Consider the following 14,049-nt stretch of genomic DNA (forward strand, 5'->3'; position numbering starts at 1 on the left):
TCTTCATGTGAACCCTTGACGAGAGGAGTTCCTCAGGGAAGAGTGCTTGGCCCTGTCCTATTTTGCATCTGTACAATTAGTTTGTCTAATATACTACATAATCTTTGGGTAGAATTTGTCATATGCCGATGACATACAATTCTGTTTCATTCTATTTCATTGTTACAAATATTGGGGATACAAATAGAAAATTAAATGAAGTTTTGTCAAATATTAAGCTATGGATGACTTTGAAACAGTTGAAATTGGACAGAAATAAGACTGAGCTTATGGTAGTTGGTAAGGAAAGTAACCTGAGGAGCCTGGGTGACAACCAAGTGTGTATAAATGAAAATTGGGTCCAGATAAATGATAGGGTCTGTGATTTCAGGGTGTACTTGGATTGTAATTTGTCACTCAGTCTACAAAGTAACAATGTAGTGAAAGTTGCTGGATATCAACTTAAGAATATAGCCTTTGTGAGGAAATATCTTGAGAGTTCTGTTAAGAATCTTGTCATCAACTGTCATAAACCGTCTGCGTTTTTGTAAGTTAAAAGTTAAGTATATCTTAGTTTAACCAGACCACTGAGCTGGTTAACAGCTCTCCTAGGGCTGGCCCGAAGGATTAGACTTATTTTTACGTGGCTAAGAACCAATTGGTTACCTAGCAACGGGACCTACAGCTTATTGTGGAATCCGAACCACATTATAGCGAGAAATGAATTTCTATCACCAGAAACAAATTCCTCTTGTTCTTCACTGGCCGGTCGGAGATTCGAACTCGCGACCAAAAGAGTGGTAGCTGAGAACGGAACCCGCTCACCCAGCGAGGAACTTAGTACCTCAGTGTACTATAGGTTACCCAATGTACAGCTCAAGAAACTGCAGAAAATTGCGAACAGCTACTAGACTAATTAAAGGTGTTGCTCCACAGGATAGGATTACTCCTGTCTTAACTGATTTGCACTGGCTTCCGGTGAAGGCCAGAATAATAAAGCTGTGTGGTTTGACCCATCAAGTTGTTAAGACTGGCTCTCCTCGGTATTTGAGGAACCTATTACAGATTATACAACGAATAAACTGACCTGGTACAAGACTAGTTATGGATGGTTTCAAGTTGGTAGAGCCGTATTCTTCTTCAGTCTGTGGCTCCAGAGCTTTTAAATATGCAGCTCTAAATTATATAACAAGCTTCCTCTTGAGCTGAGCAGATTGAGGATTTAAAGTCTTTCAAAAAGAAACTTAAAACCTTTTTGTTTAATTGATGCTATGTTATGGATTATGAAACAGGGAATGTGGAATATGCAGTGTGATCAATACATCTGATGAATAAACTGCTAATTTAATAATGGAGGTCGTGCGAGCGCTTTGGAAGTGGTGCAGGACCTGGAAAAGCCGCCAATAAGTAACAAGTCAGTAACTAAGGGCCAGCAACGTACCTACACCTGAAGCTGGGCGGAATCAGTTGCCAGTTAACTGTGGTCAGCGTACACAGTGAATGTTTTTGGATTTTCTTTGGTTTTTTCATGGATGCTGAATCGGATATGGATGGTAACGATGGGATAAAGACCTGTTGAGGTAAGAGGTTGCTGTAATGTTTTATTCCAGTCCAGCGGACCCAGATGAGAGAATGTGCAATGCAGAAGGATGGATTATAATTTGAATGAGTGATGTGAGGTATGTGAATTGTGATCAAACGAATTCATAGGAATATTGGTGAAATATGGCAAGCTAAGAGAGGCTGATCGTTTGAAGAAACAGCCAAAGATACAATACAGTAGGTCTGGTAAGAACTTGGTAAAGGGGTGTGTGATTTGTCTCCTTCCCCTTCTAGTAATTTGGATAGGTTCTCTGTTCCTTCTCTTCACTCTTACCCCAACTAGAGCTTCCCAGTTGATTCTGGATTGTTCGATTTGACAGGATTGAGTCGGATATTATGGACTTAAAGGGTTTGATTAATTAGTTGGATAAATTTTCACAGAATAATTTTTCAGCACTGCTGAATGTTCAGTGCTTCCACTCCTGGCTAGGTAAGTCCGTGGCATGCTCCATCTAGCAGCTCGTCTCCCTCTGTTCGGTCTGGTGTAAGTGGTGCAGTGTGTTAAGGGGTTTTCCATCACCCGTAGATAATTGTCCTATATAAAAACACTTTAAAGTTTGTTTTTCAGGTATGTGAACAAAATTCTTGGTAGCATTGAAAGGCTATAGGGCCTTGCTGGCTTCAGTCCCTAGACATGTAGGCCTAAATCTGTGTAAGGGCGAAGATGTCACTGGAAGTTTTTCAGCTGGAGTGTTGACAAAATCATCTGCAGGGATTTTGCTGCCAAACCTCCTAGTAGTTTTAGATATCGGTAGAGTTAGCGAATGGTTCTGATTTGGAATATGCCAGTATTATTTCATTTGTTGCATGTCCATTATTCTTGAAAAGAATACTGTACGTTACACCTTTAGTTATCTAGAGTTTTGGAACTAAGAAACTTAATTGTAGTAATGTAATTGTAAATTTGAAATTTCTGAAAAGAACGCTCTTGGCCATGCCACAGCATCCCCTTTTTCACTCATCATCTAGCATGCTTACAAGTTAGGTGTCTTTTACGTCTCTTTCCCAGGCAACTGGCCATTTGCCAGATCGTTCTAGAAGCATTAGGTAATTGTACCGTTGTTTAATCCAACTTTGACACTTTTTGCTTTGCGTTGATGTGTGTCATGTCTAGTAACACTACAATCGTAGGCTAGATCGAGTTGCAATTTTAGTGGTCAGTATCAGAAATGAGGTAACTTTTGGTTGCTGATTCCCACGTGTTCCTGAAATTCTCTGTTTGTTGTAAATGCGTTTTGGTTATGAACCCAGCTAAATCTTGTAAATTTGTAGTTAGTCGTGATGTAAGTTCAATAGCTTGGGTGTTTTTCTGTGTTATAGTAAATTTTTGTAGTAAAACTTGAAAATGTACTCGTATTTTGTGTAACCACCACCTGTAGTGCTGGTTCAAAGCCAGAGTCTTTTTTAGACTGTGTTTTAGGCCCAGAACAGGGTGCAAGAGCCAATAAACTGAGTTATTGTTAAGAAATTCTCAACCTGAAGTTCCGAGGTTCTCTGCCCCCTTTAGTTTGGAATCTAGGCCTATATGTGGTTCTTTGGTTCATTATGTTGCCACCCTTTGAACATTTAGAACAGGTGCCTTTTATAGACCTTTCTTTGAAATCTTTATTCTTGTTAGCTTGGGTACAGCTGAGAGAGTGAGCGAGCTACAAGCATTGTCATGTAAGGTAGGTTTTGTTAAGGACAAGGCACTTCTTTCCTTTTTGCCATTATTTTGGGCTAAGACTGATTTTAGGACTTAAGCCCTTACCTTGAACAGTCTACACAACTTGGAAACATTGATGCTAGATGAGTGGTACTTGATTTTGAGTCCTATTAGGGATTAAAGGATTCATCTGAATCTTGCTAAAGATATGTACTGTAGTTATAAAAAATCTATTTTTAAGTTCTTAAGCCCATAATTTTCCAAGAGTAAGAATGCAATGCACTTTTAGTTTTCTGTAAAAGAAAACTAATGTGCCAGCTCTCTGTCTGTCTGTCCATACTTTATTCTGTTGGCCCTCAGATCTTAAAAACTACTGAGGCTAGAGGGCTGCAAGTTGGTATGTTGATCATCCACCCTCTAATCATCAAATATACCAAATTGCAGCCCTCAATCCTCAGTAGTGTTTATTTTATTTAAGGTTAGAGTTAGCCATAATCGTGCTTCTGGCAACAATACAGTATAGGATAGGCCACCACCGGGCCTTTGGTTAAAGGTTTATGGGTTGTTGCTGATACAACATTCACCGAAAGATAGATCTATTTTCGGTGGCCTTGTTTATATGCTGTAGCAGTTGTACAGAATACTCAATTACTCCAAAGAAACTTCAGCACATTTTTTACCTGTTTCATTATGTGTTTGGTTAAGGACTCGCATGCTCATTTGGAATCCTGATGTTTTATCTTACCTTGAAGGTTAGACATGATATTTGAACAGTAGTTACATCTTTTAAATTTTTGGGAGAACTTATTCTTGGATCAAGTTGCTGAAGCTGCCAAGTGGTGTTGTAATTCAATATTTACTGTGAATTATCTTTGCAACATGGAGATTCAGTACAATTATTGCAGAGCATTAGCTCTTCTGGTTTGTGGAGGAGATATGTCCTGACTTGATTGATAACATATTTCTGCCTATGACTTTTTAGACCTGGTGCTGGTGTTTAGGAAGCTTGGAGGTACTAAGTGTTGAGCATAAAATTAATGTATCATGATGTCTGTGGGTGCCTGTTACTTATCCACTGTTGGCTCTGCAGGTAACCTTAGCCTTCCTTCTACTGAAGGGGACACCCTCCAAAGAAACCTCGGGAATCTTCATGGTGAGGCTCTCTTACTTGAGTGACAATCCTCCTGAGCAACAATAACAGTTGATGGATTGAATTCACTAGGTAAGCTAACACTTATGTACATAATTTAGTACAGTATTAAGCAGCCTTTAAAGGGTTAGCTGGTTTTTACTATACCCATCTCCATTTTTTAGAGTAGTAATCAAATGTGTAAAGATTTTGTTTTCAAATACTTATCTTTATATAAATTGCCCTCCTTATCACTTTACATTCAAAGTGGACAGAGGTAGACTGATTGGGTACGAGTGTTTGTACTTATTGATCCTTCTGGTTGGGGTTGGGAGAAATAGATGGTTATACAATAAATATCCAAAGAGAAGTGTGTTTTCATTTTCGTTTGCTCTCTGTCATTATATAGTAAAAGCTATATAATGGGGAGGTATTTAAAAATAACAATTTTATTTACAGGCTTAAGCTGGTGGATTCTGATGGTAAAATGTTGCCAAGTACTTCCTTAAGTCTTGTTAGACCTGGTGAGTTAGTGGTGGTTCATAAATGGTGAACAAGGGATATAACTATGATGGCATAAATCTCTTGATGAACAGTTGAACTTTGTGGAAGTACTGTCATCTTGACTTGTGAATTCCTGACAGCAACTCCATAGAGACTAACTTTTACAAAGGTAAGGCGCTGAAACTTAACAGAAAATATAATGGTAACTTCACCATCAGGACAACTTGGTTTGATAACTTTGATTTTACTTGAACAGCTGTATACGGTATGTTACTTTGTACAGACATGTTCATATGAGATGCCTACATGACTGCATAGAATTTCATTCAGAACTGGGAATCTAACATACATGCCTGATATTCAAAGGAAACTACTTGCAATTTATATTTCTAATTTAAAAATATGGTGGAACTGTTAAGCCTAATAGAATTAATGTCATAATGCTGTAGAGGTAGTTATGGTGACTACTTCAAGTAGCAAGTTGTGTGCACTGACATTAAAAGCACTATCAGCTGCGTCACACCATGTTTGGAGCTAAGCACTAAAAAAAACAAATTATTCGTTTCATTTAACACGTGATGAATGATACCAGTGCTTAAGAGATCATATCTTTATATCCATAGGGAAAATAACGTTACCTGTGAATTCACTTATTGACATGTATGACTTTGGAATAAAAAAAAGTAACACTAATTGGGCGGCTGCACCCCATTTTTTTATGTTGCATCTGCGATTTTGGACAATACAAAAAGTAATGTTGCATGACATTTTAGCATGGCTGTACAAAGATTAAAGTGCATTGAAAATCACTATATGGTAGTGCATCAGAGGTAGTTTTGAAGCAGACCGTACTTTAGAACATGTGAAAGTATATTTTATACACTACACTCTTGAATTATGTATGTTGGTATATATGCTTTGAATTTTTCTTAAACTCATACTGTTTTATCCCTAATGGCAAATCAACCATGAATGAGTCTGAGACACTTTCAATTTTAATTAAAGCTTGCGGTGGGGTAAAGGGAAACATAACTTTTGTTAAACTCTGTGTAGTAATTAAATCTGTTCATTTCAGGTTTACTTATTGGAATCTAGTGGGTAAACTTCTGGTGCCAGATTAATCTTGAATATCTTCAGCGAGACATTAAGCTCAAACAAGTGTGCATGTGGTGGCAAACCAATCTGGAATATCTACGGTTCAATTTTCTAGATTAGAGTTAAAAATGTGGAAAATAGAATGGTGAGCTTTTTGCTAGTGAAGCAGTATTGAAATATTTTTACATTATGTGCTCCCAATTCATGAACTAAAAGGTAATTTGGTAAAAGATTCTAGACAGCCCTCAACTACCTGCTTTGCAGTGATGGAGAATATGTTCGTGAAGTGCAGTCCCCCTGTGAAAGAATTAAAACATTATAATGAAGGTAGAAACTCATTTTGCCTTGACTTTTAAACTGGTTAAATTTCTATGGACAGCACCTGAATCTCACACAGATTCCACCAGCTCATTCTGATATTAAATTTGGGGCAGGTATTGATGAAGCCCTCACCTTAAACAATGTGATCAGTGATCACAATCGAAAGAAAGATAAGTGCTGAGTTAAACATATAATGGCTGAAGATGTAAGGTAGGAGGCCCCTTAGTGTATGTTCTAAGATGGAACGAAGACTGAGTATATGAAGTTGAGATGGATGATAACCCTGTGAGTCAAGATTAAGCTTGAAGAAGTGAACACCAAAAGTGTTTATTTATCTAGGCTCCATAAGAGATGCAGTGGGTGATATGGATAGATAGATTAACCACTGAATTCAAGTCAGGAAATGAATGTAAAAAGGGTATCAGGTATACTCTACAACAAGAGTCCCTGTTATGCTGAAGGATGAGGTGCTTAATGTGGTGGTAAGACCTGCTTTGCTGTAAGTTCTGGTAGCTGCACCACTGAAGAAAATAGAACAAAATGGTCAATTTGGCAGAAATGAAGATGCTCAGAAGGAGTGATGAGAAGAGACAGGAGGATAAATGAATACGTCAGGGGATCAGCTTAAGTCACTGAGGTGTCAAATTAACCCCAAGAGTCAAGATTGAGGTGGTTTAGGTGCATGATGTTTAGAGCTGAGGATAGCAACATGTGGCAGGACCAATCATGGAAATGGAAGTGCTAGGGACATGGATAGAAATCCCTTAGAGAAGATGAGTTGACTTCATTTAAGAAGGCTTGAATGACGAAGGAACAGACAAGTGGAGGGTACAAGATAACAACACCTGAGACTTACTCATTAAAAACCACAATCCCAGCTAGGGATTAAGCTGAGAAGTGGAGATTGAGGCTGCAGTTACAGTAAGGGCCACAGGAATGCGCTCTGAGTAATTCTTGTGAAGCAAGATACGGCCATAGAGGGAGTCATTTTCCTATGGCTCCTAAATACCAGCATTACATGTAAATTCTGTGAAAAGTCTGAAACTAATGAGAGCAGTGATCACTGGAAACATTAGAAGAAAGGAAGATAAAGTAAGGAGTAACAGCAGAACTGGCTTCTTTCAAGTTTCTTCTGCTCCTGAAACAAACATTCTTAAATGAGTGGCAATAACGGCAGAAACTGCCTCCTCCCAGTCATTGTATAAATCTGAAAAAGGCAATTACAGTGGGTATTTAGTTGCATAAAATTTGAAGGGATTGTAAAACTTAGTTATAAATTTTCTCATACCCCTTATATAACTGTCTACCAGTTTTCAGGGTTAGTATGCAGAAAGAGGGATAAGCAGCACTGGATGCTATATAAACCAGCATAAAAAAAATTTGAAGTGGTTTAAGATAAAGGTTACTAGGATTTTACTGCAAGAACAGAATGTAACTTGAGGCAACAGGTATGAAGGTGATGAATGCTTTACCTATCTTACCATTAAAATGCAAGTGTCACCTAGGATGGAAATGGCAATCTGTGAGATGGTCCATAAGGAATGGAGACTTTACGGTACCCATAGAACTGAAGAGTAGAAAAATCCATGTCTGTTAACACAAGAAGAAGAATTGAACTAAAATTCAAATGAAAAAATATATATACAGTATCAGGGCCTGCTCTTGAGCCTCTTCAGCTGGGATCATCAGTTACTCACCAGGGTATCTGAACAACTGGTTTATCTTGTCCTCCAGGGCCAACCGAGATTTTTTTTTTGCTTTATTTCTTGGTTAAAATTTTTGTTTTATTAACTTTGTCCTTGAGGTTAAAGCATTAGTTCAGTGTCTGGTATAAAAATGATACCTTAAGGCATGATTTTTAAGACAGAGGCATACTTTCTTCTATCAAAATAACCATTATTGTAGTCTCAGGAGACGACCCCACACAAGTACGGAAAAAATTTACAAGAACAAATACAGGCTATTTGCTTGTGGATTCCTCCAGCTGTATTCTGGCCCTATCTCCCAGAATATCTAACAGTAAAGGGAATTGTTTATTAGAGGCATGTAAAGGTTGCTATACATAGCTTACCATGTCCAACAAACTGACAGGGACTGAGGAGACAAAGGTGGCGAATGATTGCCAGTTAAACTTTACTCTTGTATATGATCATCCCAGTGGTTGGAGAGCATTCTACATTGATGGGATACAACTTTGCATAAAGGATCGGGCTCAACACAACTACAGCAATCTAAAATTTAATTTTATCATAACATGATTGGGAGGATAGTTGTCTTGGTGGATAGTTCAACAATTATTTGTTTTGGGAACATTGGACACCAGATAAGAAAAGCTATTTCAAGTTGAAGGATCTCCTGTTGCTCAGAAGAGTGATGAAGATAATTTGGAATTTCAGAGCCAAAGAAATGGAACATATTTGCAGAAGGGAAGCGTAATTCTTTCTGAAACATGCAACTATCACTGAGACTTGGAATAAGAGCGGGTGAGCTGCTAGTGGCAAATTTGTCACAACTAACTTTACAGAATCATTATTTTCAAGTCATTAATAGAGGTAATTGACTTTGCATCAAATATTAAACTTCCACAAATGTATAAAAAAAAATTACCACCTCTGATGCCCTAGTAAAATATGCTGAAAAAATTCAGGGTATTAAGTTTAGTTGCCACACTTTCGATATGTTTGTCATTACAGGTTTTGATTGGTGAATTTTTTTATAGTAAACCAAATGAAAATAACTACAATTCTGTAACAGTTTTTTAAGGTTAAGATGGACTGCAATTTTCCTCTAGAAAGTCTGAGTACTGCATAATATCTTGATTAAGCTATAGAACATTTGAACCTTTGCAGAGCAACTTTAGCCTAAAAAATCAGTTTTAATATTTAATCTTTCTGGATTAATGTACCTTGATGTAAATTTTTTCCAGACTGACTGACACCAAATTGTGAAATTAGTTATGATAAAATACCTTGGTTGGTGACTTCCTGGTGGCCAAGATGTTGAGCAACTCGAACTTGAGGATTCTTGATTAGGAAGAAATCTTCCAGTGACTGGAGACCAACAATAAAGTTTTGAACAGTGGGTAAGAATACATTTGGTAAAGCAGATTGATATTTTTTTAAATATTAACTTTAAATATTTGCTATTTTAGTTATGAATTGGAATTAACAATTGCTAACCCGCAAATGCAGTTGCTTCTTAGAATTTTTGGCACATTTCAATTGGGCAAAAATTAAAATAATAGTTACCAAACACTTAAGTACTGTTTGTTAAAATTTACAGGTTTCATTCTTTTTAGAATCCAGCCTATGAATCCCTGATGGGAGGCTGTTGAGATCCTAATAGGAGGCAATTCTAGATGCTTCTCAACATTGGGTGTACATTTGTTGTTTATTCAGCATCATACCATAATTTTAGCACCTCTATTTAAAAATTGAGTGAAACCATAAGGCTATGTGGAGTCTCTATTTTCAAAAAAAAAAAAATAGCGATTCTTCTGCTAGCATTTTCATAGGTAACCTGCCATCTTGGCAAATTCAGGTAACAAATTAGACAACCCTTAACACTGCCAACATTCATTATAATATTGAAATAATACTGTATATGTTTAAGAGGATAAGATTGCAAATCATCCCTCCCTTTTTATGCCAACACAGACCTTGACTGTTCCGTTCATAAATTCAAGAAAAGTAACCTTCAAATATTGTGTACTGTATAGTTGGCGATTATTAGTTGTAAGGCATGAATCATCAGACTTGAATTTTATTGTTGAGTTCAACAATCAGAATTTAAATAGGAAAAGACTCCAGTCCCTTATATTAGAATATCTCAATAATTACTGAAGTTGTCACAGACTTTCAATATGCATTTAATCTTGATATTAGTGAACATAAATTTTAGGTTGATGGGTAGGTTCAAGTGTCTGATATTCAGTCTGAACTGTTTTCAGTCGTTTTTATTGACATGTCAGAACTGATGTTAAATATTTTTGTCATAATTCTAATTTTCTGGGTATGTATAAATTGTATTACTTGATTGAACCTATGACAAAACTGTTTCACTAGAGATTGTTAGGATATAATTATGCATGCTTTGTGGTATGAAAATTAAGAGTAGCCAGAGTAGTTTTCTTATTAAGTTTAATGACCCATCTTGACTAGAGTAAGAATTTCTAATTGGATTGATGATTTTGGTCTAAATTCGAGTTATCCTTAAATTCAAGAGATCATTTCTTGTAATTCCCATGTTAATTCCTGCTCCTGATTTTAGAAGGACACGAGATCTTCATTAGTGAGTCTTCTCCGTACTATCAGAGTACATTGTTATTTATGGATATTTATTGTATTACGACCATTAGTTAATGATTATTGGTTAGTGTATCTAAACCCTGAAATAGAAACACAGACATGCCCTACTTACAAACGAGCTATGTTGGTTACTGTACTCTTCATGCCTATTTAAGTAGAGTATGATATAAAATCAATACAGTACTGTATGTGTTTTTTATCTGAAACGCAATACACTGTACATACAGTACTGTATGTATGGAATGTGCACAAAAAATTTAAACTTAGGGGTGGTGAAGGGGAGCTCTCTGAACACAATTTTAATTTGCGATTCTGTTTGTATCTCTGAATGTTTGTAAGTAGGGTGGTGTCTGTACTCTACAATTAGCAGCATGGATAAAAGAATTGATTGCTCATGAATTTTTTGTACAGGGTACTTACGGTATTCAGCTTTGCCATTATTCAGATCTTTCCGTTTTATGTATATTTAAACATTGCTTTTCATGTGTTGTTTAATCTGTATTTTAAATATTATGAAAATATTAGATTTTGCCCTCCAAAATTTTGAGAGAATTTGGAAAATGGATGTACTGTATCATCAACTTGTCTAGAAATGAAGCAACGTAAAGATATGGATAGTCAGCAGATATAATGTAAATAGTACGGTATATGGTACTGTATATGTAAAGTTTCAATGAGGTTTCCCCAGTTTCTGACAGAATCCCATTTTAGTGCAATTTTGCTTGAAACTAGGACAGTACCATCTCATTTCCTGAGGAGTTGACTAAATCTCTTCCTGCATTTCTTGGCCTCTTAGCTCTTGGCACTCAAGGCCTTCAATGTCCTTGTAATTTACAATATTTTTTTTGTTTCAATTACTGTACTGTACTCATTTTTTTTACACCAGGTTTGTGTGCAAATATTTAGAACTGTACTGAAAGAATTACTTAAGAATTACCGGCAATTTCTAAGACTGATGCAGTGAGAATATTGCTTGCAACAAAAGTTACAAAATATATACAGTGACTTTGTTATGCATAGTTAAGGTATTTTTAACACTTTTTAACAGTATATATTTAATACTGTATTCTCTAAATCAGCTCTTAAATTTGTATAGATCTTGATATCAGTTCCCTTCTGTGGTCCAAAAACCCCTTCGAGATGAATATTCAAGGTGGTTTTTACAAGCCAGACATCTTAAAGTAGGTCAAAATTTCCTGTATCCTCTTCATAGGTCCCAGTGCTTGACTTCTGGCCTAAATTGTAATATTCTCTCTCTTGTATCCTCTAAGCCATAAATTACTAGCAATGGGGATTGTGTACTTCACAGCTTACATTTTGACATAGGTAATGTGGGGAATTATAAACCCCCATTTCTTTTAATATTGTAATTCATGCTCTTGAAATTTGAATAAGCTTAATCGAGTTCGATCAAGTCAGTGTAGATTTTAGAGTAATAAATTTTTAACTGTAAAATTCAGATAGTTACGCAAGTTTTCACCAAGCACCCAAAGTATCTTTAGAATCATTGACACTTTATGATATATTGTTAACGCACTTCCTATCCATTATTCATACCTTCAGTGTAGAAAATAAAAATTGAAAGTTTTCCTGTATTTAATAGATATTTTTTCAACTATCTAAACTGGACATGTAACAGGCATTAAGCTACATCAGTTTGTATGTTTGTTTGGGAGTTAGCTTATGAGCTTACTAGGCAAAAGCTATCAAAGTTAGGTATCTTAAATATGCAGCTGCACTTTCCATTGTTCCCTTTTGCTAATTAGTTTCTTTTATTAGAAATGTTCGCAAAGTCATGATCCTTGTTTCTCAGAATTATTGGACTCTATATTTTTTATATTCACTTTGCACCTTCAGAGATTAGAGAATTTAAGCTACAATACCTTGAAGTACACAGCCACCTGCCTTGGCATTTTTCATCATCCGTAGATAAGTTCTAAATGTTTACCCAAACTATTAAATTGACAAGAAATATTCTTATATAACTGATACTGTTGGTTTTACACTCGACTGAAATAATGAAATTGATTTTAAGGTTTCATACTTGTGAAAACACGAAAATGATGCTGAGATTTCACATCTGATAACATTTTCATGGAGCATTGTTGTACTGGTATGTTTGTAGCAGATTTTGTAATTTTATAACTTCATGTAATTTTTAATGTATTTAAATGTACTGAATAAGAGAACTTCTGTATTTGTGTCAGTTTTATATATAGCTCTCATGCCACTGTAGAAAATCATTAAATTTTCTCCTTGGCAGTAGGAAAATTTCCAAAAACTTATCTGTAGCTACCGAATTCCGTTGTTCCAGTAATGATTACAGCAGCCCAAACTCAGTCGGATAAATGTATGTACAGTAGTTCTACAGTTCAGGATAGCCTAAATTGTATAAATGTAAGTCTTAACTGGCATACATCTACAAAAAATATACATTCCAATAGTGGGTTGGAGTGTCTTGTATGTGGTGAGATTTTTGGGGTAGGTTCAAACCCTTTTAGTTTACTGTCTTAATGTTCCCAAATTTGTTTGTAAAATGAAATAGTGCAAGGTTCAAGGTAGAACATGTTTTGCAGTTGTAACTTAATTTTTTTCTCATGGCCTTAGACGTTACTTATCAACTGATTGACTTGCAAGCATCTCTCTCCAGTTTAATATTTAGTGTTGGTTGCTCCTTATCCTGTCTTTAATTAAATTTAAATCTTTTAAAATCCAAGACTAAAAAAACCGTTTAGTTGAAAACATTTTTGGTTATGTTACAGGGCTACATTAATATATTAACTTATATTGAAAGTACAGTATTTAAATTTGGTTTGTTGTCAGTGCATTCTTCTGAAGAGTAATGAGTCATACTGCAGTGGCGTCATTTCAGATTTTTCTTGGGGGGAGGGCAAAGGCTTAGAACTTACGGTATGGGAGGGGAGGCGAGACCTATCAGATGGGGGAAGGGGAAGTACTGTAAGGCCCCCCCCCCCTCCAAGAAATTTTCGGAAATTTGTGCACATTCCGAAGCCATATTAGAGCTGTATTGAGTTAATAAAGCAGCAAACAAGTGTGCCACACCCACCCACATTTATTATTATTATTATTTCAAAGGCTAGGGGGCAAACCAAGTCTGGGGGGGGCATCACTGTCTTGAGGGGGCAAGTGCCCTCCCCAAATGATGCCCCTGGTCACACAGGAAGTATAATTTTATGGAGTTGGTAAATACTACTACTAGGATGATTGTGTATTTACAACTGCTAAAAACACTTTTCTATTGATCCTTTGTTGTTTAGTCTTCGGGACTAGTACTGTATTACCTAACATCATCTTTAGATGGTCTCTAGAATACTAAATTTATAGGTCAACCAATAATGTATTACTACTTGGTTTAATTTGATGTGGTTCTGTTGGAGGCCCTAGTTTTGAAGCTACATCTCATATTGATTCCCAGACTTTTTTACCGGTGGTTCTCAACCTTCCTT

At 36.3% G+C, this 14,049-nt stretch overlaps 1 long non-coding RNA gene across 2 annotated transcripts in view; it reads left to right on the forward strand.

The window, feature by feature from the left end:
- Positions 1 to 10,720, forward strand: part of LOC136850620 (uncharacterized) — a 37,105-nt gene extending 26,385 nt beyond the window's left edge. Inside the window, exons 2-5 of one of the 2 annotated variants that reach the window (XR_010856668.1) lie at positions 4,317 to 4,448; positions 4,815 to 5,028; positions 5,935 to 8,758; positions 9,202 to 10,720. This is a non-coding gene — a long non-coding RNA (uncharacterized lncRNA). The remainder of the gene's footprint in view (positions 1 to 4,316; positions 4,449 to 4,814; positions 5,029 to 5,934; positions 8,759 to 9,201) is intronic. The other variant, XR_010856669.1, reaches the window with a different exon arrangement.
- The last annotated feature ends 3,329 nt before the right edge of the window (positions 10,721 to 14,049 follow it).

Source organism: Macrobrachium rosenbergii, chromosome 22, assembly GCF_040412425.1.
Source record: "Macrobrachium rosenbergii isolate ZJJX-2024 chromosome 22, ASM4041242v1, whole genome shotgun sequence".
Lineage (NCBI taxonomy): Eukaryota > Metazoa > Arthropoda > Malacostraca > Decapoda > Palaemonidae > Macrobrachium > Macrobrachium rosenbergii.